Source organism: Pipra filicauda, unplaced genomic scaffold (genome assembly GCF_003945595.2).
Source record: "Pipra filicauda isolate LSUMZ 115617 unplaced genomic scaffold, ASM394559v2 scaffold24_size8852520_pilon, whole genome shotgun sequence".
In the NCBI taxonomy this organism is placed as follows: domain Eukaryota; kingdom Metazoa; phylum Chordata; class Aves; order Passeriformes; family Pipridae; genus Pipra; species Pipra filicauda.
Genome location: NW_024104365.1, coordinates 5,774,180 through 5,792,924, shown reverse-complemented (window position 1 = coordinate 5,792,924; position 18,745 = coordinate 5,774,180). Strand labels below are relative to the sequence as shown.

Here is an 18,745-nt window from a genome sequence, read left to right as displayed (position 1 = left end):
GACATGTGTCAGTTAAGACCAATCTCTTCCTTTTTGTCTTTTACCCATGCTGCACTAAGGTACCCTGGTGAGTCTATTATCCAGGGATGTATGCTTACAGCACCTACCTTGGAATACTTTTGACAATAGACTTTCTTGCTGGAAAATTACTGTCTGGTTGAAGTGAAAACAGTTCATGAAGACACATCAGCTTCAATGGACTTTTTGAAGGAATTTTTCCTGACCAATGGGAAAGAGACAAAGAGAGACCTGAACTGAGAAATTGACAGCTCTGTATGAAAACAGGCTTCTAAAATTTTTCAGCTTCTCTAAAGCAACCAACAATTCTGGTGCCTCACAGAATCCTACTTGTAACAATCGCAGAATGAGTTGTACTTGGATGGGTTTCTCCCACCATCAGTCACAGGCAAAGCAGTCTAGAGCTGGAGTATTTACTTGACTTACTGGCAGACAAAGCAAACCTCCAATCCTTGACTCAGTAACTGTGAAAAGAAAAACAAGAACATAACCATTTCAGTAAACACTTACATAAACACTTGTCTCCTCCACATTTATAAAATTTTCCACAATTTTTCTGCGGGTTATGCCTGCAGCTTAGGTGACAGACGTCATAAAAAGTGAGGCTGCGTGAGTAAAGGCTTTTTTTACCCTTGGACAGAGTGTCACAACCCTTTGTCCTTCCCCCAGCATGGGTCAACTGTGAGCCCCCAGGAGATATAATGCCCTGGCATGGGTCACCCATGAACACAGTCCCACAAGGTGGACGTGTTGGAGAGATAGGATTTGGAGTCTGACCATTTTCTTCCTATTCAAACTTAATTTTCAAATTACAACCATAGAAGCATGATATGTCTTCATGTTCTAAATTAAGGAGCCTTTGTAGCTAATTTTAGAACGACTCACCTTCCAATGAAATAGTCCTGTGAAATTAATAAGTTGTTCAATTTACAATTAGAAGGCATTCCTTCTTTACAAGAGGTCCTTACTGATTTTTCTTCTTTTCTTTATAAAATCTGGCAATAATATAAAGCAAAATATGGTTAAAAAGGAATAGGGTTTGAGGTTTTTAATATATATAAAAATAGTTTTATATATAAAATAATTTTATATATATAAAAATATATTTATTATATTTTTTATCCATTCCCTAAATTTATTTCATTTCTTCCATGTTTCACCAACAGGGGTTTTTTGACATTAAGGTATACTCCCAGAACATTGCATAGTTAAGATATCCTTAATGTCATCTTCATCCATGACACAATGTGGATGATAACACGTTGATTAAAATGCAATTGCTCCTATGTTCTTAATAAACCATGTATCAGTGATCTGCTGCTATTGAATAGCATTTCCTCTATCTTTAGATCATCTCTATTGTCAGAGAATAACTTTCAAGATATTTGGGTGAAAAAACTTATATCAACTTGGAAGACGTACTCAAATAACATACTTGGAGATGAAGAGCAAAAGTTGGTGTGTCTAGTAATTTGGCCAGCTTTAAGCAAAGGTATTTCACCTTTAATTTTTACTCAAAGTTCTTATCTTTTTTAACAAGAATGTGTGATATAAAGGTGCTTTCCTTCACAGTAGTGCTTCATACAGTCTCTATCATCGTTTGATACAAATCGTCAAGCTACTAGACTGCATTGTTAGAAAATATATTTTTTCAATCATTTTTTTTATTAGATGGGCTAGTAGAGTTTTTAGGAATATTAAGGTGACTTTTGTAGCTTTCTATCTGATGAAATGCCTGCTAGAGATGCCTCTGTCAACACACAAAGTGCAACAGAACAGCTCATCTCCTTTTCATTCACAGTAGTACCCTTATGCTAATTTAAACCCTTTCGATTTCTGCTCATGTTTGGAGTCGGGAGGGGAATTTTCTAAAACAATGGAGAACATTATCAGAAACATCCATCATTTCAGGTAATTCAGAAATAAAGTCAGAACACTCTGCACTGGTAGAACTTATTCTGTGTTATATATCAGAAAAAGGTTCTTCACCCAGAGGCTGGGCACTGGAACAGGCTCCTCAGAGAAGTGGTCACAGCACCAAGACTGACAGTTCAAGAAGCATTTGGATGATACTCTCAGGTACATGATGTGACTCTTGGGGATGGTCCTGTGCAGGGCTAAGGGTTGAAATTGATGATCCTTATGGGTCCCTTCCAACTCAGCATACTGTGAGATTCTGTGATTTACAAGTATGTTCTGATCCATTGTGAAATTTTGCTTCCTTTAAAAGAAAAGACATATTAAAAATTAACGTCACTTTTCCATGAGAATAAAAACAGCTTGGCAAATCATCAACAGAATCAGAAACATCCCTTATCCAAGCCCTCAACAAGCAGCAAAACTCCCTAGACAGTAATTCAGGTCAGAAAATTGTTTTTTCCCCAGTTAGAGAAAGGCACCCAGTACTATCGCACACACTCCTCTTGGTGCTGTTGCAGTGTTTGGTGTCAGCTAGATCTGATGTACCTTCAGGCCAAGCCTTCTGTCACTCATCTACTACTAGGTTCAGTGCCCTGATAGCAGCTGAAGGGAAGAGATAATTCTGGTCAGCATATGACTGTCATTAACTCGTGCCGTCATCCAAGCTGGCGTCAACATCAAGGTTTTGGCTTTTATGATCACAGAACCTTTAAGTATCAAGGACTGCCATGAAGAAATGTAATATCTCTGGCAAAGTGGGGTAAGAACACTTTTGTTGAGGCGGGCCAACCTGGTCAGAAGAGATTTACACTAGGAAAATGGAGTAGTGAGATTGCAAAGCACAGTCAAATAAAGAGATAAACAGTAGAAAGAGGTGGAAAACAGAAGGTGAAGAGCAATGGTAACAAGAAAGACCTAAAGAATGATGAAACAGAAAGTAAGGGAACCAACCTGAAGTACATGCTTACAAATATATGTAACCCGGAAACAAGCGGAAGGGACTAGAACTTCAGCCACAAGACTGGGACATTGTTTGAAAAACTGAGGTGTTGTAGGACAGCTAGCACAGTTGCACTGAGTGATGGACAGGTTTAAGATCTTCAAGACGGACAGAACAAGAAGAGAAGCTGTTCTTACTGTGAAGGAGCATCTTGGGTGCATGGCGCTCCTCTACGACATGTGCAAAAGGTGGTCTGAGAGCTCATAGGGCAAGGCCAGAGACCATGCCAGCAAGGACGGTAGCATTGTGTCAACCCAACCAAGGTGTGGAGGTTGACAAGCTTCGACCGTAGGAGAAAGCCTCTGTGTCACAAATGCCAGTTCTCAGGGTGAACTGTAACCTTCCTGACATCTGCTGGCAATGTAGTGCAATAAGCTTCAAGAACTCATGATTTCCAGAAGGTGTTGGACTGACATGTAGCTGGATCTGCTGTTTGATAACAAGGCATATGAGGTGGTGGATGCGATAATCAGTGACTGGCTTCCCTGTAGTGAGCATGATATCTCAGAATGGTTATGAAACATGACCTAAACTAATTTAATCTTCCAGAAAACCAAGACGGTGCCAGAACAAATAGCGCAAAGGTATGTATTATTCGGTGAAGGGAGCTGACTTTTTTACTGTGAAAAATTGCCAAGCGATCACAATAATTAGAATGATGTGCTCAAATCACGCTTTTCAAGACCTCCTAGAAGTCACATAGGATTTAGAAGGACAAAAAAATAAATAAAATAAAATAATAAAAAAGAAAAGTTCTTCTTGGAAGAAGAATTTCTTCCATGTACCAATCAAATGAAAATTCTGACTTCTATATGGTGCTGAAATAGCAGGCCTCCTTTCTTACTCTGCACGTGGCCATGGTGTGTGTTGTATTTTTAATAATTGTTATTTTAACAGCAAAGATTACTCCCTTGAGATCATATCAGAATCACATGACATGGATTTTCATTTTCTTTTGGTGCATTTAAAATTTTTTCTCAGTGAAATGAACTGTGTTGACTGCTATGTATGAGATGCCAAACATCCATCTTACTTTTAGCAACAGAAATAAGACAGTCGAAAAACATTTGGGGCCAAAGAGACTGTGGAAGTGGGTAAGGTATAAACCAGCATAGAAGATAAAAAGAAAAAATACTTAAGTATACATATGTCATACTATGTTAATGTTAATTCATTATCAGTAACCAAAATATTTAGTAACTACATAAAAATGAATAAGCAAACTATTTATTGATCCCTCACTTGACAAGATGCTTGTTCATAGAGGAAGTACTACATACTGTTACTAAAGAAGAAGGACCACATAATGACAGTGGTTTTGAAAGATAAATTTAAATAACAACTCATAAAACGTATAAAATAGTGCAAAACTTGAGAATAAAATTATTTATATTTACATATGAATACATTATACCCCTATATGAAATGTTTAACTGTTTGTGGTAAAGTCTCAAAAGGTGTTAAAAATCTTATGAATTGTAGAATATTTTGTGTTGGAAGGGACCCTTAATGATAAACTATTCCAAACCCCTGCCTATGGGTATGGCCTATTTCACTAAAACAGGTATTCAAAACCCTGTTCAATCTGACTTCAAACACTTCCAGTGGTGGAACACCCACTTCCCTGGGTAATCTGTTCCACTGTCTCAAAACCCTTATCTTAAAAATCTCTTCCCTATATCTAGTCTAAATCTACTTTCCTTCAGTTTAAAACCACTACCGCCCGTCCTGTCACTACAAGCCCTAGTAAAAATTCTCTCTCAATATTTCTTCAAAGCTCCTCTTCAAATAGTGAAATACTGGTATGAGCCTTCTCTTTTCCAGTCTGAACTCTCTTAGTCTTTCTTCAGAGAGAGATGTTCCAGCCCCTTGATCATATTTGTGGTCCTCCTCTGGACCCTCTCTAAAAGGTTCAGGTATTGATGTGGACGTAGCATTTCAAGTAGGATCTCACAAGAGCGGAGTAGAGACAGAGAATCACCTCCCTTGACCTGCTAGCCACAGTCCTTTTGATGAAGCCAAGGTTACAGTTGGCTTTCAGAACTGCAAACAGACGTTTCCATCTCATGTCTAATTTTTCATCTACCTGCACCACCAAGTCCTCCTCTGCAGACCTGCTCTCAAGCAATTAATCACTCTCTGTACTGATAAAGGGAATTGACTCAGGTGCAGGACCTTGCATGTGGCCTTGAACTCCACGAAGTTCTTGTGGGCCCGCTTCTCAAGCCTGTCAAGGTCCCTCTGTTTGGCCTCTCTTTCCTTAAGCATACCGATGACAACACTCTACTTGGTGAGGTCTGCCAAGCTGTTAAGGGTGTACTCAATTCCACTACCTATATCGTCAATGGAGATATTAAATAATATTAGTCCCAGTGTATACTTTTGAGAGACAGCATTTATCACTGGTTTCCATTTGGAGTTTGGTATGTTTACTGCTCTCTTTGGATGTCAGCGTGAACCCAATTTGTATTCTGTATAACTGTCCATCCATCAAATCCATATCTTCAATTTAGAGGAAAGAATTGTGAGGACCATATCACAAGTCCTGCAAAAGTCCATGTAGATTACATCAGTTGCTCTCCCCTTTTCCCTGACTGATGTAGTCATTTCATTGTAGATAGCTACAAGATTAGTCAGGCAGGATTTACCTTTTGTGAAGCAATATTGGCCATCTCTGATCACCATCTCATCTTCCACATACTTCAACATGAATTCCAGGAGGAACTGTTCCACGATCTCAGTGAGAACAGAGGTGAAGCTGACTGGCCAATATTTCCAAGGTCCTCCTTTTTATTTATTTTTTTTTAAAATGAGTGTGAAGTTGCTGGGACTTAGCCTGACTGCCATAACTTTTTCAAATGTGTTGGAGACCAGCTTGGCAATCACATCAGCCAGTTCCCTCAACAGCCTGGTCTACATCTTATTGGGTGCCGCAGACATCTGTATATTCATGTCCCTCAGGCGATCTTGAATCTGATCTTCTCTTCTAATGGATGAGTCTTCCTTCTCCCAGTCCCTGTCTTAAGGTTCATGGTCTTGGAGATGTGAGAAGAGTGATTGTCAGTGAAAACTGAGGCAAAGAGATTGCTGAGTACCTCAGTCGTCTTCATGTCATTTTCACTTACTTTCCTGTGAATAAGAAGACTACTTCCATTAGTAAAGTTAGTGTTTACATCCAAACAGAACTTCAGGATAGAATTTAAACTGTTTGACACAATGTTATTCTCCATATTCTCTAAGAGAGTACATTTGCCTTCTCTGGGTTGACACAGCTTTAGGTGCAGGGAAAGTTTGAGTAGGAAGCTGCTACTACGTAAATACAAATTAGGGTATGTTCATTGATAAGACAACTACAGCTGTTTAGCAAATTCCTATCTCTACCATGAATTCAACTGAATGAGCTCAGGAATGTAAAACCATGGTTTTGTAAGTGTCTTACTGGAAAAAGAATAAAATCCACAAAGTATTTCACATCATCTATAACTTTTAACTGCAACTATATTCTAATTTTATATTTTTTCCATCTAATTTGGTAGATATATTTCAGTTTAAAAAATACTGAGAGACTTTCGGTTCTGACTCTTCGTGTTTATAGTCACTTAAGTATTCTTTGTTGATACAAGAAATGTATGGAGTTACTTATGCAAAAATTGATGATTTTCAGTCTTAGTCTCTTCTGTTGTCTTTTTGTTTTGGGCCATCATCAAACTCCTTTTGTCTTCCCGTTTCACAGATAGATTTCCCATAAGAAATTAAATGCACTTTTCCCTTTTGGTATTCTTGACAAGAAATCCATTTGCTTTCTTTTATGAGAGATGATGTCCTTGAATGGAATGAGCACAGTTCATCATTCTGTTCCCCACTGAACTCATGATCTTGAAGTATATTTGGTCACAATGACAAATCCCACATGGTAAGATTAGAAGACAATATATTGATAGCAATCCATTGTAAGTACTCAGTTTTTATGAAGACTAATCTAATTACATCTCCACTGAAAAATAAACTCTTTATTATCATTTTTCTTGGTTTATTATTATTAGAATTATTATGATATTCCATGCATTTTTACGGGATGATTACTACACTGGAAACAACAATGTAATTATTCTTTTCTTAATTTTTTTTATTTTTTTGAGCAGAGTGTTTTTGAAACCTCTCCATTCATATATTTGACATTTTCTAAAGCTAACATATGAGTTCTGAATACATTGTAAAAATAGCCCCAAGCATTACCATTTCACACAGAATCAGGATCTGACTGGTTTTACTTAACAGTTGGTTTCACGCAATACTTTGATTCTTGCCTAAAATATACACAACTCCTTTGTCTGTAATATATTTTATTATACATTGCAGCTTTAACTAAATGCTTCTTTGGAACGACAGTGCAAAAACAAGTTCTTAATTGAAAAAAGTTTCAGGTTTGAATGCTCAATATCTCTAAAAATCAGACCTTCAGTGTTGTTCAGGGAAGAGAGAAGAACAACTTACAGACTGAAATTAAAGTAGACACATGTAAAAAGCAACCTGTAATCGTAGTTTGGCCAAGCTCAGTTCTATCACTCAGAAAATAGTGCTCATTTTCCATCCTTGTGATGACCTCAGCATGGATGATATTACCACAGTGAACACTTTTGTGGAAAATAAGTCAGATCTTATCACAGGCACAAAACATAGATCTTTGTTACTAATGCCCTTTCATAAAAATAAAAAAAAAAAAATTACAATGCTTAACTCAGTTTTCAATGAAAAACTCTATTTTACATGTTTCCTTTTGGTGTTCTGCCATAAACCTTTTCCATGAGATAAACTCATGACTGGTGTCAATGCCTGCCCATATTTGTCTTAATACCTGCAAGAATTCCAATCTCCTACTCCAGCCATCACATGACCCAAAAAAACCTCTAAATGTTTAATATCTACAGTGAACATGTATAATTTCTGCCAGTGTTCAGGAGTTTAAGACCCGATGTGACATTTTTGCAAAATACTGGAATAAAAAAAAGTAGTGGAGCAATCAGCTGTTTCAATATTCTTTTAAATATTTCATGATATAAAATGAGACAGAGCTTTAAACAGTTGTATAAAGCTCCAGTAGTTTTTCTCCAAACAAATATGTTCTAAAAGCTTTAAACGAAGATGATGTATATTTACCAGAAATTTTATCTTGCATCTCATTCTGCTGCACTTTAGCTTAGCCTGAATCAATTTACATAGAATCTCTACATGTTGAAGAAAAAACTATCTTTTTTCCTGTCTTACTTTAGATCAGGGAATATTCCTACTTCATTTCAAACTTTATTCTACTCCTGTTACATAAAAGTAATTATACAATTTATTTTACCTTTTTTATTCTTTATGTCTGCAACGTAATAGTGGGTATTTTAATGTTTATAAGTTCCAGTGGTTTGTCAAAATAAGTTGTCTGGTTTTCAGGTCTCATCTCTGGGAAATGGGAGTGCCTAAGAGAAGATATCACATGCATAGTGGATGGGAAATCTGAATGCAGGGAAGCCTGTGCTGCTGACAGGTACTAAGTTGACGCCATTGTAATACCCAACATGCCAGAGTTTTTGTTTATACTTGGGTTTTAAAATAAATATGGTTTTGTTGTCTTTTTTCTTAGTTTCCTGAACATTTGCATCAAAAAACTGTTTCTGAAAGAGGATTTGTATACATTAATTTATTATTCAGATTTGTGTTGTAGCTATACAGTCTTTGAGCAACACACTTGCTGATTAAAACGAAGCAGGACATTATATCGGGGACTGAATAGAAATAGTTATTTTTCTCTTCTTGCTTGTGCTTGGACCTGCAGAGGACCATCTTGGTCTCTCTCTCAAATCAGATTTGCCTCAGGGATCTCAAACTGCACGACCATCAACCTCTCAGTCTTGACTTTATTGTGATGCTTGAATAAAGTATCTATTACTCAACTATATGCTTTATTTTAATGTTCTTATAAGACTTTGCTACCTTAAAGCATTTTTTTTCATTTCCACATACAGTTCAAACCTATCACCATTCCTATTTTTAAAGAATATAAATATTCTGCCTATTCTTTGAGTTTATATTTCATTTCTTCATTTTAATTTTTCCACTCTTACAACATGGTTTAGGTGAAAATCAGGTAGTTAGATATATATTTTATTTCTTTGGGATGCATAGTCATAATGCCTGTCAATTAATTATTGAGAATTAGGTAGATTTTTAAAAATAATAATGAATTGCATTAGTAAAGAAAATCCTTGCTGGAACTATTTGTTAAGTTATGATTAATTTGATCAAAAATTTTGATCTAGATATTAGATCTAGAATAAAATGGAAATAAATTTCCTAGAATTTTACAGCTGTGTAAAATATGAATTTGTAATATCATTGCTGCCCAAAGGAATTCAGGCCTGCTGAAAAGAATAGTGTGAGGAATTTTTTAATGATTTAAGTCCAGTGAATGACACTGCTTTTTGCCTAGTCATTACTTTTATACTTTGATTAGAATATGATAAAAGGGCTGTTTACGTCAAAAGTGTGGGAAAAAGACCACAGTAGTCACTCTTTCCTTTTAACTCAAACATTGCTAATTTTCAATATGTTTCAAGTGACTTTGAATAAAACTGATAAATGTTCAAAGGATTTCCTTCAGACTAGAATTATGTATATGATAGTGCTTTAAGCAAAACAAGTCTATCTCAACTCTATCAGCCTTTAAATGTTTATTAACATTTCTGAGCCAATACAGAAATTTGTTACAGAAAATTGTATCTCTTCCCCAACAAGGAAGCCTCTTGCAGTTTGACAATTCCTAGATAAAAATTTGGCCTATTCTCACTTGAGAGATATACAAAGAAGAGAATAGCCCTTAATGTACCAGCTGAGCAACCATAACAGCGAAGAGTCATCTTACAAGGTTGACACCATCCTGCTTTTTGAAAATTCTAATACCACTTTCTCAATGAGTAAGACCCGCAGATTGGACAGGGAAGTGATTGAGAATAGCCCTGTGGAGAAGGACTTGTGTTTCAGGGGTGACAAAATGTTCAACATCAGTCAGCAACATGTTCTCACATCCCAGAAAGCCAGCCATGTCCTGGGCTGCATCAAAAGGAGGCCAGCAGGTTGAGAGAAGTGGTTTTCCCCCTCTACTCTGCTTTTGTGAGACCTCACTTAGAATACTGTGTACAGTTCAGGTGCCCACAACATAAGAAGGACATGCAACTGTTGGAGCAATTCTGGAGGAGGCCATGAAGTTGATAGGAGGACTGGACCACCTCCCCTACGAAGACAGGCTGAGAAAGTTGGTGCTGTTCGGCCTGGAGAAGAGAAGGTTGTGTGGAGACCTTAGAGCAGCTTTCAGTTTGAGCAACCTTCTGTAGCGAAAGGTGTCCCTGCCCAAGGCAGGGAATTGGAACTAGATGATCTCTAAGGTCCTTCCCTAAACCATAAGGAAAAAAAAAAGGGACTGTCATCCTCCAGCAATCTAGACAGAGAGCCGTGCTGGGACTTATAACTCATAGTTTTTGCTATTTAGTAACGGGTGGAAAATCATGAAAAAAACTCTAAAATTACTAACCTATATTGGAATTCATTAGTTAAAATATCTATGTGCTTTCTGAATTAAGATTGTTCTATATGTCTGAAATAAGGCACAACAAACCTCAGGAATATGTATTACTTATGATCATTTCCTTCCATGTATTTGATGTTTCAAACTTTGACTTTTTCATTTAAATTGTGGGTATTATCTGGCATTATCACAATGATAAATAAGAAAAAAATAATAAAATTAAACTGCTGTCATCAACTGCTATTATTCATTGTTGTATTCTTCAAGTAATACTTTTTCAGGAACTTGTAAGGCATATTTTACAGACTCTCAAAATGGCTGATGTTGGAAAGTACTCTACAGTCACTGGTGCAAACCCTCTGCTCAAGCATAGTCACAGAATCACAAGATTACAGAATATGCTGAGTTGGAAGGTAGCCTTGGCCCTGCACAGGACCATCCCCAAGAGTCACACCATGTACCCAAGAGTATCATCCAAACTCTTCTTGAACTCCGTCAGGCTTGGTGCTGTGACCATTTCTGTGGGGAACATGTTCCAGTGCCCAGCAACACCCTGGCTGAAGAACCTTTTGCCCAATATCCAACCGAAACCTCCCCTCCACAGAGAAGAGATCAGTACCTGCCTCTCCTATTCTCCTCACAAGGAAGTTGTAAATGCAATGAGGTCTCCCCTCAGTCTCCTCTTCTCCAGGCTGAACAGAACAAGTAATCTCAACCACTCCTCATACAGCTTTCCCTCAAGGCCCTTCACCGTCTTCATTGCCCTCCTTTGGACACTCTCTAATGGTTTAATATCTTTCTTATATTGTGGTGCCCAGAATTGCGCACAATATTCAAGGTGAGGCTGCCCCAGTGCAGAGCAGAGCGGGACAATCCCCTCCCTCGACCAGCTGATGATGCTTTGCCTGATACCTGCCAGGACATGGTTGGCCCTCCTGGCTACCAGGGCACTGCTGACTCAGATTCAATTTGCCATCGACCAGGATCCCCAGGTCCCTTTCCATGGCACTGCTTTCCAGCATCTCATTCCTCAGGCTGTATGAACATCCAGGGTTACCCCATCCCAGGTGCAGAATCCGGCACTTTCCCTTGTTGAACTTCATGTGGTTGGTGATTGCCCAGTTCTCTGATTTGTCAAGGTCTCTCTGCAGGGCCTCCCTGCCTTCGAGGGAGTCAGCAGTACCTCCCAGTTTTGTGTCATCTGCAAATTTGCTTAGTGTCCCTTCCAGTCCTGTGTCCAACTCATTTATGAAGATGCTGAAGAGCACAGGGCCTAAGATGGAGCCCTGTGAAACCCTACTAGTGACAGGTCACCAGTCCGATGTCACTCTCTGTGCTCGACCCGTGAGCCAATCGCTTACCCACCACAGGATGTGTTTATCCAACTGTGTGACGGATACTCTGTCCAGAAGGACCCTGTAGGAGACAATATTGAAAGCTTTCCTGAAATCCCCAAAGATTGCATGAACTGTCTTCCCTTCATCAATTAGGTTACCTTGTCATAGAAGGAAATGAGGTTTGATAAGCAGGACTTTCCTCCTATGAAGCTCTGATGGCTGAGCAACAGCAGTGTTCTTTCAGGTGTTTTTCAATACCTCCCAGAATAATCTTCTCTGCAACTTTACCAGAGACTGAAGTGAGACTCACAGGCCTGTACTTTCCGGGGTCCTGCATTTTACCCTTCTTGAAAATTGGGACAATTCCAGTCAGCTGGGAACTCTCCTGATTCCCTGCCTGAAAATCATCCTGGCCTGGATGTCTATAGCAGACTCCCATGCTGACATCCACATTATTTGTTTGCCCCTTAATTTTTACCCAGAGGTTCTCAACTGTGCCATTGCCACATATTCTAATCATTCTATAACATACAGTGCCGCCCCTGGACGTCTTGTGCCCTGCCTATTCCTCCTGAAGAGCCTGTAACCATCCAGCAGTCACCTGGAGCCAATTCCCCAACAACACATCTAGCTGGCTTTTGTATATCTTCAAAGATGGAGAGTCCACAATGTCTGTGGGTAATTTAGTCTAGTGGTCTGTGACCCTCACTGTGACAAAATGATGTTCAGAGGGAACCTCCTGTGTTGACAGTTGTGCCCATTGCCTCTTGTTGGGACACTGAACACCACTGAAAAAAACCAGACTCTATCTTCTGTATTCACTCTCTACTGCTCCTAAGCTACGTATATACATTGACAAGATACCACTGAGCCCTTCATTTCTCCAGGATAAACAGCCCCAGCTCTCTTAGCCTTTCCTTACAGAAGCTGATGTTGTAAGTCCCTTCAACATCCCTCGAACATCTCCATGACCCTTCACTGGACTCTATCCAGTGTGTCCATGCCTAACTTGTATTGAGGAACCCAAAACTGAAACAGTACGCCACATGTAGCCTCACCAGTGATGAATGAAAGGGAAGGATCACCTTGACTTGCTGGCAATACTGCACTTAATGCATTCTAGAATTCCATTTAGTTTATTTGTGGCAAGGGCACATTGCTGACATATTTAACTTAGTCTCCAGGGCCTTCTCTGCCAACCTACTCTCCAGCTAGTTGTCATGTTTACTAGAAAACCTCCTTTAGTCATAGATTTGCCAATGATATCACAGACTATCGCACGTGGTTATGATGCAAATCTTGCATGTGTCACCATACTGACTGCTAATAAAGGCACCAGATATTTTAACTTTTGCAAAAAATCTAATACTGTAGCCTTCCAAACTATACTCTAACTGTAGTATGGCTTTACTAAAAGTAAGAAACTAATTGATCTTCATGAATAATTGCTTTCATTGCAGAAAGATATATTCAATCTAGTGTAACAGAAATTATTTGATAGAAGAAAAATACTTCAAACATGTTAGAGTCACTTTGCACAATGATTGTAGAGTATAATCAAAATTTTAAAAATTTTATACTTGTAAAAGGTTGTCAAATATACAGTGTAAATAAATGTCAGTAGAATTTTTGAATAAACTTCTTTGTCAGAAGCTCATGGTTCAGTTCATGTCAGCTAACTTTGATCTTCTATATTCAAATTAGCTATGCAAGGCTGTCATTGCAGGAAATCATGGGAAATAGATGCTGTTCAAATGTCTTTATTTTGGTATGAGCTGCATTGCATTTTAAAAGTATTTGTTTCTTTCTATAGACTGTAAAATGAGCCTGCCATGACTAGTTCTCATGTTGATATCCACGGCTAGACATTGTAAATCCTAGCCCTGGTGCGTGATCTAAATTGGCCATCATGTTGAGCCTTAGCAGTTATTTCTGTTCACTTACATATAGTGCATCATTTTCATTCCATTCAACACTTAACAGCCAAAAATAAGTCTGAAGAAATAGATAACCTTGGAAAAACACACAAAATCAAAAGACCTGGAGGCTTTCAAATGGAAAATTGCCTTTCTGACTTAATAATACAAAGACTCCAAAATTCAAGCATGCTAGTAACTCTCAATTGTCAGAGCCACCTTGCAGAAATTGCTGATCATTGATACACAGCTACAATTGCTTTTTACTGTCAGTTGAGCTTCCAGACTAATGTTGAAATACAACTACAAAATATTTCATTGCAATTTGAAGGGATCAGGGCAATGAGGGAAAGCTGGTCTGAATGAAAACTGCACCAGCTGAGCAATCCTATTTCCAGGACATCTCACTGAAGAGGTCTTCACGAAGTGTAAGAGGATGCTGTCTATACATCTGACTTCTTTAACTTCCCTCCAACCTACTCTAGATACTCCCTAGAATGTCATGGGTTTGAACAGGTGGGTAACAGGCTCTATTCTCTATCTCATTAAATTGTTTGTGATGGCATCTCTAAATTCCTGTTCTTTCAATAAATATGTTTTCTGAAAGATGATACAAAGCATGGTTATCATCCTTTTTCTCTCTCTCCAGTAAGAGTTTGAAAAAGTATATATATAACCTATATTTGCTTAGTTTTACATTTTCTGACTATGTTTATTTATAAAGGCAGATGTAAATGCAATATGTTTGGTGAAATATTGCGTGAAAGCTTTGCTGAAGTGCATCTGATCATCCAGTCTTAATATTTGTTGAACTAACAACCTAGATTTGTTACGTTATTCCTGAATTGTAGGAGATGTATCCAAGGCACAAGGGACGTGCCGGGGCTGAGAAGCCCAAAGGAGCATGTGTCTAAATGGATAACCCTATTGGTTAGAAGGTCACATGGTATCAGGGTATAAAGGGACGCGCCGAATTTGAAATAAACCTCTTTGTCCCACCATCGCACGAGGAGCAGTTCTTCCTTGCTATACAAGGACTTGCGTCCGCAACACTGAATGTCAGCAGCTTATTGTATGAACTTTTGCTGCCAAAATGACATCATTGCAATCAGAGTGCTCTGAGCCCACAGAAGTCCAAGATAACATCCTCCCTTGGAAACATCCAGTGAACACAATTACAAAGCACACGACTTTTTATTTCTGAAAAGTTGTACCCTTTTTTGTATTCTGAGTGTCATATTTTGCCATAAAAAGTATTAATTGCAAATATATACAAAATTAAGTATATTGAGCTTTAAAAGAAATTAACTGTTAAAAATTTTGGCATCAAGAGTAATTTACAGCCTCTGTCTTTCCTAATGAGCATAGACGTTTTTGCATATATGAAGTACACACACAGATACAGTGCAAGAATTTTTAGGTTTTTTTGGGAAATACATTTTGTTTCTCTTTCTGAAAACAACATACAGTGTTTAAATACATTGTCCCTGTATGGTTTTATGTTGGAAGACAGTAGAATTTGTTCTGTAGGAGAAAAAAAATCTAGCTTTTTTCAAACTCAGTGAACAAGTTTCCTTCTTGCAAATTTATTTTGTATTTAATATATCTGCTGTAGATGTTCAGTGACAGACTTGAATCCTGCTCAAACCCTAATTCAGCTTTTATGATACTGAATAAGGTTTCAAATAGTGAAATATTAAATCTCACAAATGTTCACAAACTTTTAGGTATTCTTAAACTGAATATTACTTTCTCTATATTTGACATAATGTTATTCCCTTATATACATTGTGTTTCTTTATCAGCAAGATATAATTAAATATATTTCTTTAAATTACTCTGTAGTTAATACTCCTACTTATTCTGGGAACAACAGAGAATAATACTGAGAGCAAGTTGAGAACCAAATCCTCTTGTACTTCACATAAACATGTTCTATATATTGCTTTCAATCCCTACTTTGCAGTTAACCATTTCACAGGGTGACTGTTATGGAGATTTTTCTTTTTAATATGAACACAGGAAGTCTTCAGATTGGAATGATATTAAAACATTACATGGTTTTTGCTAATTTCACAAAAACAATTTTTCATCCTTCACATTGATTTCTCTTCTCTATTTAACAAAGGCTAATTTTCTTCTCTTGGAAAAGTCTTCCCTGCCTATTTCCTTCCCTACTGACCCACAGGATCAGACACAATTTTTATTTCTTTGAATGCATTCTGCTTTTCCTTAGGCTGTCATTCAGACTTGCTGGATCACCTATGCCCACATATAATACTTTTTCAATGATTTCCTTCACATTTGCATAGCTGCAATGTCCACTAAAAAGACTAGTAATAGCTGATTTGATATTCTGCTGAAGCTATGCCCTTCTTTCAAGACCAGCATTGTCCTGTGGGGGGATTCTGTACTTCTGTTGTCTCTCATCTTATGTCAGGTTTCATTTTGTTCAGTGTTTTTTACAGTATATGACACCACTGGTTCCTAGACAAGGCTTTTAAATGCAATAATAGTAAAAATTAATTGATCATTTTATCAGTAAGTCCAGCACCATCCACACCCTGCCTTAAAAGTGTAATATGAAATGTGGTTAATGCATTTGCAGCCTTATGGGAAGACACAGAGTAGATTAACAGTGAATCGAGAAAGGAACTTTCATCTGGAAAATTAAGAATATTACCTCCAAAGTGCTGCAATGCATTCAGAAAGACTCAGAAAGTGTTAAGAAACTGTAACATTTGAAAGGAATTTCAGTCTTCTTCTTTTTATAGTGGAAATTACTCTTTTGTTTACCAGATAAATTTATGGAAAAATTGTCTTACATTCCTTACATTTGACAGTATTTTGTTTAGAGATTAGGTCCTTGTTTTCCCTGCATTCAAGTCCATCCCTAGATGAATACAAAATATTATTTATATACTCTGAAAAACTGTGTGGAATGCATGTAAGCAGCTCAATTCATTGAAACAGAATGTTGCTGGTGGTGAGAACTTTGTAAGTTTCAACAACAAATTGTTATTGCTACTAAAAATGACTGAAAATTCTGTGAGAGATCATTTCTGCTTGAGATGCTCGCAGGCTGGAAGGGTGCTGATGGTGAAATATCATCATGCAAAACAAAAAATGAGGATGACTAGGCTGGCCATCCAAACATTATTCTCCCCTCAAAAATATGGAAAACATAATGAAGTATCTATTTAATAGAAGATGGAATACAATTAATAGAAGTCTGTATCAATATAGTAATCTTAAAAAGAGGGGGTTTTTCCTTCCAAAATCTATCACAAGTATATCAACAAGTTCATTAAAAAAAATGCAGAAAGATATAAGGAACGAACTATGGCTAAATGTCTTGTCATTTATATCTGACACATAATCAATGACAGAAAAATTATTACCTAAAAAGATCCATTTATGCTGAAAAAGCTGAAAATGCATTTACAGTAATCGACGTTTTTAGGAGTACTTCATTCAGCAAATAGCTTAAGATTTTCTATATTTATAAGTGTCTGCACTCATTAGGCAAATTTGCCCTACATGCCTGTTTGATTTTGAGTTCTTTGTTCAGTCATTTTCTTGAGAAGTTATCACAGAGCTTTCTAGTCAATAAATAGTATTGTGAAGTTTTAAAGGATATCTATGACATACCAATAAATCTTTCTGCATATTGGGTCAATCTCACAGCATTTAGAAGTAGCCTGTGACCCTTGCCTGAAACGCACATTTACAGTTTGACTTCCATTATTTCACAGTAATGGAATCAATTTTCATAGCTGATCTTTTTTATTGGGATATGAGACCCCCTAAGGCTCATATCCTAAGGCTCATATTAACATTAATGTATCCTCTCTAACTTTTAAGTTGTCCTTCAATTAAGGATTTCTAAGTAAGAGGTGATAGTTTCATCAAAATATTCATAAAAATATTTCATCATGTTGTCTTTTATTAGCTGCCCATAGAATCGAAGGTTAGTCAGTATTTCTCTCTCATTTGTTTAGGGAGCTTTTCCTTTGAAGTACAACTGAAGGAGGACACTAAATCCACATAGAAAACCCAAAAAAATGGACTACGTGTGTAGAGAAGTTGAAGCTGTATTCCCAGCTTGTTAGATTTTAATGTATAAATTTCCTACTGTGTTGCAGGGGCTAACAGGGTTTTTTTAGAAGAAATAAAATTTTTTGAAGGCTAATAAGATAGCTCATAGTATTCAGAAAGGGATAATGTGAATATCCTTTAGAGATTATCAGGTACATCAAGCATTTTAGCTTGATCTGTGACATTGAGGATATCAAGAATTAGTGAGATTTTTCAGGACTTCTCTGACATGAAATTCCCAGGGGCTTTAGTTAGACTTATGAGACTTAGTCTATTAACATCAGTTAGTCCTTAACATCAATTAGTCCTTAGTCCTTAACACAAATTCTTAATGTGTATCAACTTGAGTTAAAACTGGAATGAAACACTGTTCCATTTTCAGATCTATGGCTCAGTAGCAGCACTATAAAACAGTGCGTATCTTAAAATGAATGCAACAGTCTTATATGACTGAAAATACTGAGACACATTAAAGGGCTTTAGTGCAGTTGAAGGACTCCGTTGTTCTGTTGCAAAAAAATAGTGTCATTAGAACTATTAATAAATAATAAATATGAACTTCAGTTTCAAAATCAGTCTGCAGATATTTCTTCTGGTAAGTAATAGTTTAACATTGTGCTGCAGCAAAGGATAGTCTTTAAAGGACAGACTGTCACTGTTATTGTCATTAACATTATTACTTGCAGCAGCCTCCCTTGCTGTGCATGATATAGTTGCAGAGAAGATTATCCTGGGAAATATTGAAAAACACCTGAAAGACAGCACAGTCATTGATCACAGCCAGCACAGCTTCATGAGAGTCCTGCTTATCAAACCTCATTTCCTTCTATGACAAGGTAACCTAATTGATGAAGGGAAGACAGTTCATGCAATCTTTGGGGATTTCAGG

The 18,745-nt window shown here is 37.3% G+C and overlaps 1 protein-coding gene across 2 annotated transcripts in view; it reads left to right on the top strand.

Annotated features, from left to right (window-relative positions):
* Positions 1–1,384: 1,384 nt before the first annotated feature.
* Positions 1,385–18,745, top strand: part of TYRP1 (tyrosinase related protein 1) — a 45,566-nt gene continuing 28,205 nt past the window's right edge. The window contains exons 1-3 of one of the 2 annotated variants that reach the window (XM_039382005.1): positions 3,335–3,391; positions 3,488–3,522; positions 8,378–8,471. The gene's annotated coding sequence lies outside the window, so the exon portion shown is untranslated. Of the gene's footprint in view, positions 1,511–3,334; positions 3,392–3,487; positions 3,523–8,377; positions 8,472–18,745 lie in introns of those variants that run through there. The other variant, XM_039382006.1, reaches the window with a different exon arrangement.